Here is a 14,240-nt window from a genome sequence, read left to right on the forward strand (position 1 = left end):
TTTGCATGTGCACTGGTGCTTTCCTTTTAGGACTTAGGGGAACTCCAGGGGTAATAACCACAGACACTTCCTCTTAATCAGTGGCCTGGCAAACCCGCTCGGGGATTTCCATGACCCAAAAGCATGACTTTTAACCGTGGCCTATCTGCGCGGCATTTACTGAAAGACATTTGCTTCATTGCTCGTGGGCCAGAGGAAATCTTGATAACAACCCATACAGAGAGGACGGTCATTGCTCAGCCTGCCTGGAAAAGGTCAATATGCCCTATTCACCCTCCATCTGCCATACACTTTACACGTAAAAAGGTTCGGGTTTTCAATCTTCTACTATAGCTGCAGAAGTCCAGCATTAAAAAAAAAAAAAAAAATCGAAACTTTGTGAAATCTTTCTATTTATTTTTACTTTTTGTTCTGATCAAGAAAGTAAGAGGTGAAAGGAAATGTAGGGGTATGTGAAAAAAATCATGCAATTCTCCTTTGCAGTTTATTTTTACCATTTTAAAGATTGAAATTGCTTTGTTAATTTTCTGTATTGAAATAGTTTTTGTTTTGTTTGGTGAGTTTTGGGGTTTTTTTTTTTTTAATAAGTATGGTGGAGTTGGCTACTTAAAAAAATCCCTCCTTTATAGCCTTTGATTTCACAGGGCAGGTTTCTGAGTTGCAGTGCCATTCTCAGGGAAACCTGACATCTTTGAGTCTAACTGCACTGCCATATTTTCCTCAACGTTCTCTAAGTAGTAACTTTAAGCAACTTTATCTGAGAGCCATCCGTACCAGGGTAAGAGATGGATTTGGGAGAGCTCATCTGATTTTCTGTCTTCCAGTAGATCAAAGACAGTTACCAACCAGGGGTAGAGCCCATAAAGATTATTTGGTACTTCATCATTCTGTGGAAACAGCATCCAGTGCATTCTGCACACAATGGACTGAGCTGAGGCATCTTCTGGTTTAGGTGGACTTGGCTGTCCATAGCAGCTGAAGTTCCAGTTGGAATTATTTCAGAAACACTAAGTGTATTTATCATATGGAGACTTTAATCCACATTTGAGTCTGCTTCAATCAAGACTTTCTAAGCCATTTTCAACTCACTCCTGAGATTATGGAAAATAATTTGTGGGCCTTACACATTTTTGATTATGTACTCACCAGAAGAATTTCAAAAAGCTCTGCATTCCCTTGCCCATTTTTAACTTAACATTAAAACATAAAGCTCTTGTACATGTCAATAATCTACAAAATGTAAACATAGATATTTTTGGAAAAAATTGATAGAGTGCTCTTTTAAATGTATTTGATGGATCTTAATGCCATAGTAATTTGACATACATGATCATCCATGAAGAAATTATCAAGTCATCTTTAATAATTGAAAATATTTTATCATTGCCTTTTGTCATTGAACATTCCAATTCCCCTACAGAATGTTAATACATGTTTATACTGAACATCTTTTATGATCTCTCTGTCACATATCTCTGAAACAAATACATATTATAAATTGAAATCCATTTTTTTCTCTGGGATCATAAGGATCTAAATGTTAAAAAAAAAAAAAAAAAATCCTCTTTGGCCAGGTATGGTAGCTCACGCCTGTAATACCAGCACTTTGGGAGGCAAAGGTGGGTGGATCATCTAAGGTCAGGAGTTCAAGACCAGCCTGGCCAACATGGTGAAACCCATCTCTCCCAAAAATACAAAAACGAGCCAGGTGTGGTGGTGCACACCTGTAGTCCCAGCTGCTTGGGAGGGTGAGGCATAAGAATCACTTGAACAGGGGAGGCAGTGGTTGCAGTGAGTCAAGATGGTGCCACTGCACTCCAGCCTGGGACAGAGCGAAACTTCATCTCAGAAAAAAAGAAAGAAAAATCCTCTTTGATTACATTATCATTGATATTGTTTTCATTACTTTTAAAACGTAATTGGTCAAGACAATATAAAAATATTGTAAATGTTGGCCGGGCGCGGTGGCTCAAGCCTGTAATCCCAGCACTTTGGGAGGCCGAGACGGGCGGATCACAAGGTCAGGAGATCGAGACCATCCTGGCTAACACGGTGAAACCCCGTCTCTACTAAAAAACATGCAAAAAACTAGCCAGGTGAGGTGGCGGGCGCCTTAGTCCCAGCTACTCAGGAGGCTGAGGCAGGAGAATGGCATAAACCCAGGAGGCGGAGCTTGCAGTGAGCTGGGATCCGGCCACTGCACTCCAGCCTGGGTGACAGAGCGAGACTCCGTCTCAAAAAAAAAAAAAAATATATATATATATATAGAGTAAGTATTAATAATATTACAAATACAATTTAAGGGAGTTGCAGCTTGTATTTTAAGCAAGTGTTTCAAGTGTGCAGTCATGAATATTACCTATAGCTATAATATGTTAGGGTTCAGCACAGATTCTGTTCCTTTTTTTCATTTCTACAGATTATAAATGCTGTAAACCCTATTTCACAGAAATAAGTAGATAAGTAGATAGGCCCAGAAGAAACATTATTATGGCAATTTTTTCACAATTTAAAAAATATGTTTTATATTTCAAAAGTCATTTAGTGATCTCTAATCGAAATATGTAATTACTTATCAGTAGACAACTCAATTTTGTTGAAATTGGTGGTTTAGAAACCACTGAACTTTTGGTACCCAGGTAGGGTTGACAGAGTTAGCAAATTAAAACAGAGAACACCTAGTTAAATTTTGATTTAATATAAATAATGAATACATTTCTAGTATATGAATGTATTGTGCAATATTTGGTACCTATCTATACTAATAAATTATTCATTAGTTATCTGAAATTTAGATTCAATTTGGTGTTCTGTATTTTACCTGGCAACCCTATACCCAGATATTAGAGTTATTCATTTTCTCAACACTCATGCCGATCAATTATTTCAAATCATCCAGGAGGCTTCGACACCCAGAGAAATATACCATTTTAAAACTCATGGTAGGTGAGAGGTAAGCCTATTTTTTAAGAGAAGACAGAGAACCATTGTGAAAAGGAGAGATGAGAAGACAAAACAACCCTGGCAACCTTCACAGTTCTTGTTTTCAAGCAGATCAGTTTTAGGAGAAACTACATATGAAAGTTGAGAGTCAGGCTATTAATTCCTTAAAACTATTTGAGCTCCCACCTCCCTGTTGGTAAGTCTTTGTAAAAACCCAGGGGCACACTTACCCCAATTTAAAGACTATGGCTGGCCAGGCACATTGGCTCACACCTGTAATCCCAGCACTTTAGGAGGCCAAGGTGTGTGGATCACCGGAGGTCAGGAGTTCGAGACCAGCCTGGTCAACATGGCGAAAACTCGTCTCTACTAAAAGTACAAAGATTAGCGGGGCATGGTTGCGGGTGCCTGTAATCCCAGCTACTTGAGAGGCTGAGGTAGGAGAATTGCTTGAACCCCGGGAAGCAGAGATTACAGTGAGCTGAGATCTCGCTACTGCATTCCAGCCTGGGAGACAGAGCAAGACTCCACTGCCAAAAAAGTAAATAAATAAAAACAAATAAAGACCATGGCTTATGAAATCCTTGAATTGACTGAGTCCCACGTTTTTCAAACTGGTCATGAGAGCTAGGGTCAGGCCTACTAGGTTGGAAGCAAATTAACATGTCTCCTTTGCAACATTTTGCACAATTTAAAAAAAATAGTTTCTCTAGATAAATGTGTCTGGGCAAGCACTGTATGTATTTGCTTACTGCATTATTCTAGTACTAGTAGAGTGTCTACTCAAAGGTGCTCAGTAAACCTTTGTTTACTGACTAACAACAATGGAGCCAATCTATCCAAACTATCCACTTAGGCTTTCTCTATTCTAAACCTGCATCCATATCTTTAATGGTGTAACATACCTTGCATTTTCTTTCTAACTCTTTGTATATCTCACATACTTTATAACAAAAGCTCCTCTTTTCCCCTCAGCATCTAGCTGTTATCCTTGCACAGGGGCCATGCTAATCTTCTCGGTATGGTTCCAATTTTAGTATATGTGCTGCCAAAGCAAGCGCAGCCTAAATGTATTTTCTCTCCAAATACTCTTTTATTTTCTTCCAAGCCAGTGAATTCCAAGCTCCAAATACTCTTTTCACGACAGAAATACACAAGGAAACCTTCGAGGAAAGTGACAAGATAGACACATACTGTATAGCCATTACTATCTTCAGTTTTCTAGGTCTGTTTGTTTGTTTGTGGTTTTGTTTTTTCATTTTTATTTTTTGAGACAGAGCCTTGTTCTGTCACCCAGGCTGAAATGCAGTGGCACAATCTCAGCTCACTATAACCTCAACCTACTGGGCTCAATCCATCCTCTCACCTCAGCCTCCTGAATAGCTGTGACTACAGTCATGGGCTACTATGCTTGGCTAATTTTTGTATATTTTATAGAGACAGAGCCTTGCCGTGTTGCTCCAGCTGGTCTTAAACTCCTGGGCTCAAGTGATCTATCTGCCTTGACCTCCCAAAGTGCTGGAATTACAGACATGAGCCACCACACTTGGCCTCTCAGTTTTCTAGTTTTTTTTCTACTGTCAGTGTATGAGCAAAGTGTGAATGACAGAGTTTTTCACCCCATTCCTGGCTTGGAACTCTGACAATCCCTGAGAGCGATATGCTTTCAGTATCCTATTATTAAATAATCAATTTAAAAGTATGTTTCCCTTGGGGGGAATTATTATTAAAAATATTTTTTCTCTGGAGGCAATTTCACATAATGTTGTAACAACTTTAGTTGTAGCCTAATGCTTTTTCACTGTAAGTTTTTAGATTTTTATGTATAAAGAAACCCAGGAATCTAGAACTGAAAGTGAAAGTGAAATCTAACAGGGAACATGCTGTTCTGATTCCAAAGTAAATCTGAGAGTCCTTGTAAATGTTGAGAATTTCCTGGTCTGTTGATAACTTTATAACATCTTGCAAATAAAATACAATTAGATCAGCCTTGAATGAGTGCTAAAGACCAAATTTACAAAGAAACCTCCTCTAATGTAAAGCTGTAGTCAAGATGATGCAGTTTACCCCTCACAAATGGTGGCTTACTTTATTTTATACTGATAGTACTCTAATAAAATATAATTGATATCATGTAAAGTACACAGACATTAAAAGTGTGTAGCTTTATGATTTTGACAAATGAATGTACTCAGTTAATAACCATCAACCAGATCAAGACCAAGAACACCTTCCATTACCTCAGAAAATTCTTTCATGCCCTTTTCCAGTCAGTACCAAGCTACAATGCCCCCACCACCCCTCCCCCTCCCACAATCACTGTTATGATTTATCACCCTAGATCTCATTTGTCTGTCCTTGAACTTTAAACAAATGAAATCATATAATGTGTACTCATACTGGCTTCCTTTACTCAACATGTTTCTTAGTTTCATCAATATTGTAATGTATATCAGTGATTTGTTCTTTTTATTGCATAGTAGTATTCCACTGTATAAATATATCATAGTTTCTTTTTTTTTCTTTTTTTGAGATGGAATTTTGCTCTTGTTGCCCAGGTTGGGGTGCAGTGGCACGATCTCGGCTCGCTGCAACCTCTGCCTCCCAGGTTCAAGCGATTCTCCTGCCTCAGCCTCTTGAGTAGCTGGGATTACAGGTGTGCACCACCACGCCCAGCTAATTTTTTGTATTTTTAATAGAAACGTGGTTCATCATGTTGGCCAAGCTAGTCTTGAAGTCATGACCCCAGGTGATCCACCGGTCTTGGCCTCCCAAAGTGCAGGGATTACAGGCGTGAGCCACTGCGCCTGGCCTACTATATTTTTCCATTTTTCTGCTAAGATACATTTGTGTTGTTACCTGACTCAATCCCTTGTGAAAAGAACCTATAAACTTTTTTTTTTTTTTGAGACAGAGTCTCACTTTTTTGCACAGGATGGAGTGCAGTGTTGCCATCTCAGCTCACTGCAACCTCCACCTCCCAGGTTCAAGTGATTCTCATGCCTCAGCCTCCTGTGTAGCTGGGACTACAGACTCGTGCCACCACACCCAGATAATTTTTTGTACTTTTAGTAGAGGTGGTGTTTCACCATGTTGCCCAGGCTGGTCTTAAAAGTCCTGAGCTCAGGTAACCCACCTGCCTTGGCCTCCCAAAGTGCTAGGATTACAGGCATAAGCCACTGCACCCAGCCCAGAACCTATAAACATTTTAGATTTTGTTTGTTTGTTTGTTTTTCTTTAATAATATAGATGAGGTCTCACTATGTTGTCCAGGCTGGTCTCAAACTTCTGAGCTCAAGTTCAAGGGATCTGCCAACCGCAGCCTCCCAAAGTGCTGGGATTACAGGTGTGAGCCATTGTGCCTGGCCCATGTTAGTTTTTCTTTTGGTGAACCTATGAATTCTTCCTGTTGGCTAAATAGCTGGATATGGAATTGCCATTGGATAGGTGTATGTTTTATTTTTATTAGAAATGGCCAAAAGTTTTACAAAGTCTTTGCACCATTTTACACTCCCACCAGCAGTGTATAAGAGTTCTAGTTGCTACACATCTTTCCCAAGACTTAGTATTGTGAGCCTTTTTAAGTTTAGCTCTTCTTTTGGGTGTGTGGTGACATCCCATTATGCTTTTAGTTTTTCTATCCCTGTTAATTAATGATGTTGATTATATTTTCATATGCTTCTCAACACTTTAGATATCATCTTTTGTGAGGTACCTGTTCAAATCTTCCTCCAATTTTTAAATTGAATTGATTGACTTAAGGGAATTCCTTATCTTCCCTGGGTTGAGTCCTGTCATTGACATGTGCATTGTGAACAGTTTCTCCCCATTTGTGGCTTGTCTCTACTCTTTATTAATACTTTCCTTTGATAAGTAGAATATTTTAATTCTGTGAAGTCCAACTTACAATATTTTTATATTCAGTGTGTTTTATATCCTGTTTAAGAAACCTTGGCCTATCCCAAGATTATGAAGATTTTCTTTTAGAAGCTTTGTGATATTCACTTTTATATTTAGGACTATTGAAATGTAAAAAGGGCCAGGCGTGGAGGTTCATGCCTGTAATCCCAGCACTTTGGGAGGCCAAGGTGGGTGGATCACAAGGTCAGGAATTCGAGACCAGCCTGCCCAATATGGTGAAACCCCATCTCTACTAAAAATACAGAAATTAGCCAGACGTGGTCGCACGCACCTGTAGTCCCAGCTAATCCGTGGGCTGAGGCAGAAGAATCGTTTGAACCTGGGAAGTGGAGGTTGCAGTGACCCGAGACCGCCCCACTGCGCTCCATCCTGGGTGACAGAGCAAGATTCTGTCTCAAAAAAGAACAAAAAAAAGTGGAAAAAGTTCCCTTGTCCCCCTCGCAGGGCTTGCAACAGGGAGAATGGCTCACTTCTTCAGTGCCCCACTGCTCAAACCTCTAGGGGGAGCATGCAGACGCGCAGGCTATGGGGCCCTGACCCCACGGCAGTGTCTAGGGGTGAATGTTTATAGCTGAAGGCCTAGTGGGCATGTGTTACAGGGTGCTCTTTTAGGTTAGCCATCCGTAGGCGGCTTATGTTAGCTCAGTTAGACCCTTGCCTTATCGCAAAGACAGCTTTCTGTATCTCAGGGTTCTTTCCTTGCTGTACCAGAAGAATAGGATCACATGTGGGGTTGGAGAATGAGTGCAAGGGTTTATTGAGTGGAAGTAGCTCTCAGCAGATAGGGGAGCCAGAAGAGAAATGGTTTTCCCCTGGAGTCGGGCAGTTCGGCGGACTTGGGCTGTCCTCTGACTGTCTCAGACGAACTTCGTGTGGTTCAGTGGTCAATGGCCTGTCAGCCTGCTGGTGTGCTCCTATGCCAGTGCTTTCCTCTTGATGTCCAGCCACCTGTGTGTCTTCCTGCTTGGGTCTTGGACAAACATTGGAAAACAACACAAGATCATTCAAGTCAGTCTCTTCTACTTCTTTCCACAATTCCATAAACTGGCATCGATCTAAAGTATTTGCATATATATGCACAACTTTCATAACTGTATCCACTATGCTTTCCATGAGCCTGATTCAGAACACTGAGCACAAATGTTTTCAGTATGTGTTTATGATGGATGGATGGAAGGAAGGAAGGAAGGAAGGAAACAAGGAAGGAAGACATCAATCTCTTGTTTTAAAATTTCATAAATTCATAACTAGCTGAAATTCTTCTTTGACAGTATTAAAGGTTCAAATATTTCTATACCATGAGTTTGACCTTTTAGTTTATAACTTGGCAACATTTCATAAATTTGGAAGTTCTTTGAGATGAAATATACCCAAAGTATTAATTGGACATGACTTATCTAAAGGTGAAGGAAAACACTTGCAGTTTTTCAAAATTTTAATTAATTAACTTGATATTCTTAAAAAGGGCTTGTAGGCTATGGGCAATTGTTTGGTGGCATAATTTAAAATATCTTACTTTTTGTGAAATATCATTTTTACTCTTTTCCTAATAATTTTCTAACAATTTCCATAACTATAATAATAATGTATTTTACCATGTCCCCATGGTTTTCTTTTGTATGCCAGAATCCAAGCCATTTAATCACCGCCTAAAGTTACAAGCCCAGATCCTGTTAAGCATAATTTTTAAAAAAAATTTGGGGGAGTTGGGCACAGTGGCTCATGCTTGTAATCCCAGCACTTTGGGAGGCCGAGGAGGATGGATCACCTGAGGTCAGGAGATGGAGACCATCCTGGCCAACGTGGTGAAACCCCGTCTCTACTAAAAATACAAAAATTAGTCAGGCATGGTGGTGCATGCCTGTAATCCCAGCTACTCAGGAGGCTGAGGCACAATTACTTAAACCCAGGAGGTGGAGGTTGCAGTGAGAGGAGATCGCCCCACTGCACTCAAGCCTGGGCGACAGAGTGAGACTCTGTCTCAGGAGGAAAAAAAAAAAATTGAAACAAGGGTATGTGAAGTGAAGTTGCACCAAACCAGCAACTACAGTTGCCGCTGTTCTAGCTTCAGTTTTGCGATGTTTCCCTTGGCCAAAAACACACTAAATCATTTTTGAGTTTGAAGCATTTAGCAAAATAACAACAAAGCATAGCCACCAGAAACATACACCTGATTGCTATGCCAAATACGGTAATGCTGTGTTAGCTAGTGGAGCTAATTTCTGTATCACTGTGTGGACATAACAGCAACACAAATTGGAAGATAGTGGACCCCGCCCCCTTGTTGGTAGAATCTTACTCCAAATGATGGAATTCGGAAATGGAAAGATAAGTAATCATCCCAGCTGGTATAATACTGAATTGTTTCAAAACCAACCCATAATTGATGCTAAGTAAAAGTACTGTGAACCCATTAAAATATGGCAGTATTGAAAAAATAAAGTACATTTAAAACCTTCAAAAATATTTTTTGTTAGAGATTTATTTCAGATTTCAGGTGACTAACTTAATCTATTCTTTTCAATTATTTTTGACTGTTGAGAGGAAACATCAAACTTGCTATGTAGTGTCTGAAAATATCTCTAATATTGTCTACTTTAATATCTTTAAAAGTTTGTACACAACAAGCAAACAGCTTTTTTGTTTTGCTCTGCCACAACAAATTGCAATTCCCATTCATTGCAAACTTCAAGACATACTTTCTTCCAGTCTTTTATTTTCTTTACTGTTTCTGGTTGTAGTACTGGTAGGCTCTGCATTGCCATTTGATTCTACATCACTAGTATGTTTTAGCTTTAAACTTAAATTTTTTGGCCGGGCGCGGTGGCTCAAGCCTGTAATCCCAGCACTTTGGGAGGCCGAGATGGGCGGATCATGAGGTCAGGAGATCGAGACCATCCTGGCTAACACGGTGAAACCCCGTCTCTACTAAGAAATACAAAAACTAGCCGGGCGAGGTGGCGGGCGCCTGTAGTCCCAGCTACTCGGGAGGCTGAGGCCGGAGAATGGCGTGAACCCGGGAGGCGGAGCTTGCAGTGAGCTGAGATCCGGCCACTGCACTCCAGCCAGAGTGAGACTCCGTCTCAAAAAAAAAAAAAAAAAAAAAAACTTAAATTTTTTTCCCATACTTGCTTTTAAAATTAGAACAAAATATAATTCTGTTATAATAATAAGCATTTTTATTTAATTGCCAGTTACAATTTATATAGGTATCAATTTAACTTGTGCAACCTGTATAAAACACTCAAATAATCATGTTACAATGTTACATGGGTGCATAGGAAAAATCACTTAAATGATTTTGTGGACACCAACTAGACTGGTGTTTATATGACATGACACACATGTGCACAATGCACAGAACAATGTCACAATGACATTTTACATAATGCAACAGTAAAAGTGAAATGTAGCCCTATGAAACCAATGGAGTTGTATTAATGCACAAATATCTTACATTGGTTCAATTTTAATTTAAATATAAATAAAAATTACACTGAAATTTAAAAATTTATTTTCTCAGTGGTGCTAGCCCCATTTCAAGTGCTCAAATACCCATGTGGCTAGTAGCTATCATATTTAACACAGCAGCTTTGTGCCATACATGATTGGTCCTGGCTTGCTTTTGAATCCTGACTTTGATCTGCTCATTGTTTGCCGTGCGTTGGACTCTCGACCCTTCTTCTGGTGGATGTTAGCTCAGACTCGTTGCCCCTCACTGTTCTCAATTAAATCAGACTATCATGTTCTCGTTTCAGCTTTTCTGGTCCCTTCCTGTAGCAGCAGCTACTTGGTTAGTGCTTCTCCTAGACCAGCGTGACTTCTCTGCAAGGTTGGTGGAGTAGGATGGGGCAAACATTAGTAAGAAGGAAACAGAGGTCAGGATTAAGGAGGAGGCTATTACAAAGCAAATGGAAGTTCTAAATAATTCTTTCTTGTCTTGGACAAAGACTTTCAAAAACATTGCAGAAGATATTACTTAAGCACAGACGTAATTATTTTTGAAAATCGCACAAAATAGTGGAAGAACTGAAAATGAGCCAATATTCTAATTTTCAAAAAGGAGAAGAAAGAAGATTCTGCAGACAATTTAGACTGAAGGCATTTATTAACCATCTTAAGCAAGATCCTAGTATGAATCTGTCAAAGAGTGCCATGTGAACTTTTAGATAGCGAAGTAGTGGTTGCCAGGTGATAACTTGCATTCATATGAAACAATTTGGGCCCAACACACCCACTTCCTGTTTTGATAAGCCGATGAGTCTGGTGGTAAGGCTGCAGATGTTTGGATTTCATTAAAACACTTGGCAAGCCTTTCACAATATTTTTGTGGTAAAATAGACACAAACAGGTGGAATGATGGTATCACATTGCATCTGATGTTCAATCCAACTGGATATTTGTTAAACTGGTTCTTTTCTCCCTGTGGAAGATTTGGACAATGTCTCTGGACAGGGTCTGATATCAAATCTCTCCTTAATATTTAGTGAAAATGATTAAGAGTAGATTGGCTGAGGACACTGGGCATCGTTTTTATAGGTAGCAGGAATCTCTGGCTTGATAGCCAGTAAATTGGATAATAGTCTCAGAATTCAAGCAGATCCCAATAGTTCAGATTTGTGGTTTAAATATATCTCATCAGGGCATCCAATAGCTCAAGAATGGAATTGCAGAGATGTGATTCGCAGTATAATTTGTGTTTACCTGAAGTCATACCAGCTTGGGGTGGGGCAGGGTACGGGGAGTATGTACAGTTCCATTACTGGCCATCTACCTCTTCCCCTCCCTCCCTCCACTCCCCCTCCCCGCTGCTCCCACAGCACACTGAGTGGCTCTCAGTGAATGGTTTGAGTTGGTTTTGAAACAATTGTTTCAGCATTCAAACAATTCAGTATTATACCAGCTGGGATGATTACTAATCTCACTATTCATTTGAGGTGGGACTCAGCCAACAGGGGGCAGGTTCCATTCTCTTTCAACTTTTGTTGCTGTTTATGTTCACACAGTCATACAGAAATTAGCTCCAGCAGCTAATACAGCATTACAATATTTGTCACGGCAATCAGGTGTATGTTTCTGGTCTCATCTGCTGCTAGCACTGATCTGGCGTTAATGCCTTGTAGCCTCTGCCCTGCCAGTGGATGCAGGTTGTTGCTGTTGCTGCCACTTCTACCTGGGCAAGCTCCAGCAGATCCTCGGTCCCACTGCCACTTGATCACACTTAAGTTGTAAGAAAGAAGTGCTTAACTGATCCCACCACAGTTAAGAAGTGCTCAATTTCCACTATGCAATGCGGAATGATGATCTTCAAAGGTAAAAACTGATTTTTTGCTGAAGAAGCATTTCTATTCTAGAGGACAGAAATGGAAGTTGGAATCTGCAGCTGTCTGGCTGCTTTTCTAGTCCCCCCACATTGCCCCGAATATTGATAGTGGAGTGCCTTGGGGCTTTTCTCATTGCCATTTATACTCATCATCTGAAGAAAATTATAAGCTGTACACTTATAAATTTATATCTATAGTCCATATTTCTACACTGAGATTTATTTTCCTTTTAATTATTTGCTGGTATAGTATACCTAAGTGTGTTTCAGTGTAACCATCTGGCATCATAGTTATCTTTGTTTTTTGTTTTGTTTTGTTTTGTTTTTTGAGACGGAGTCTCGCTCTGTCGCCCAGGCTGGAGTGCAGTGGCCAGATCTCAGCTCACTGCAAGCTCCGCCCCCCGGGTTTACGCCATTCTCCTGCCTCAGCCTCCCAAGTAGCTGGGACTACAGGCGCCCACCACCTCACCCGGCTAGTTTTTTGTATTTTTTAGTAGAGACAGGGTTTCACCCTGTTAGCCAGGATGGTCTCGATCTCCTGACCTCGTGATAGCCAGGATGGTCTCAATCTCCTGACCTCGTGATCCGCCCATCTTGGCCCCTCAAAGTGCTGGGATTACAGGCTTGAGTCACCACCCCCAGCCCATAGTTATCTTTTATTCATCTAGAATTTGTACCCACTAGAAAATAAGTCTAATGAGAGCAAGGACTTTGTATCCTCAGAACATAAAATAGTGCCTGCCACTTAGTAGACTCTTAGTACATATTTAATGAAAAGTTTAGTTCAATATTAAGAATTTCTTAACCACAGAAGTGTTCACAAATGGAAAGGACTTTCCCCCAATGGCATTGAGTTTCCTATGACTGAATGTTACTTGCCGGGGATATTGAGCAATACATGCAACTAGTAACCAGAAACAGGGAGGAAACTAAAAGAGATTCTATATTTTATTTGCATGAAATGTGACTATTATAGGATTAAAGGTACAAATTTAGTTGAATTTTTCATAAGCATAACCAATTTCTCTCTCCATCCTCCAATTCTTTTTTTTCCCCATATATGTTCTCTCTCTCTCTCTCTCTCTCTCACACACACACACACACACACACATTTTTACATAACCTGGATGCTGCTACTTGGAAACCATCCTGCCCCTTGAGATCTTGGTTGCCTTGAGCTCAAGTTGCATGACCTGGCATGCCAAGATTTCTATGAATTACTGAAAATTTCTGTGGTCCATAATCCCCTGAGCCTCAAGAATGTTCATCTATATTATCACTGACCAACCAGCACCAACATAGATGTGAAACCCAGCCTTTGCATAATTTTCCACCAGCCAAAGTATGTAGATTCTACAGAATCAGTGGGGTCGATCATATCACTTACTGCCCACAATGACTTGCACATTTCTAGGAAGTCCTTTGTAGACTCTTTTCCTCCAGTGTTCCATCCAACTTCTTTCTTCTTCCTCTTCCCCCTCTCCCTTCTCACCTCCTCCACTGACCCCTTTTGTCCCCCCTCCTCCTCTTTTATCCTCTTATCTTTTCTTCCCCTTCCCTTACCTCAACTTTCTCCTTTTCTCATCTTTAAATCACATTGAAGAACACTAATTTTTTTTTCCTCTGTAAAGCACTGTCCCAATCTACACCCAGGCTTTGGTATCCGCCATTTATCTGACATTTACCTATCAAATGCCTCTATTCCAAATAAAGATTATTCTTTACCCACAAACAATTTTGGTGCAAAGTATCAATATGATTTTTTAATTGCCACTTGGTACATCAATAACACATTTTGACCTCCGTACATATATGTCAGTCTTTACTCCTGTTTAATTGTTACTCTTTAGCCTGAATTAACACTAAGAAACCTAATACTGGAATTAATCCATATATGGTGATATGGATTAGATGTTGCCTCCAACCTCATGTTGAAATGTAATCCCCAATGTTGGAGGTGGGACCTAATGGGAAGTATTGGATCATGGGACAGATCCTTCATGAATGGCTTAGCACCATCTCCTTTGTAATGAATGAGTTCTCACTCTGTCAG

At 40.1% G+C, this 14,240-nt stretch overlaps 1 long non-coding RNA gene and 1 other non-coding gene across 2 annotated transcripts; one reads left to right on the top strand and one right to left on the bottom strand.

Annotated features, from left to right (window-relative positions):
• Window positions 1-93: 93 nt before the first annotated feature.
• On the top strand, window positions 94-1,183 carry LOC110741270. Its single transcript, XR_002517182.2, has 2 exons — window positions 94-254; window positions 828-1,183. It is a non-coding gene; the product is annotated as an uncharacterized LOC110741270 (long non-coding RNA).
• Window positions 1,184-3,896: 2,713 nt separating this feature from the next.
• LOC116269841 lies at window positions 3,897-4,004 on the bottom strand. The gene has a single exon (XR_004177661.1). It is a non-coding gene; the product is annotated as a U6 spliceosomal RNA (small nuclear RNA).
• Window positions 4,005-14,240: the final 10,236 nt, after the last annotated feature.

The sequence above is a fragment of the Papio anubis genome, chromosome 12 (assembly GCF_008728515.1).
Source record: "Papio anubis isolate 15944 chromosome 12, Panubis1.0, whole genome shotgun sequence".
NCBI classification, from domain to species: Eukaryota; Metazoa; Chordata; class Mammalia; order Primates; family Cercopithecidae; genus Papio; species Papio anubis.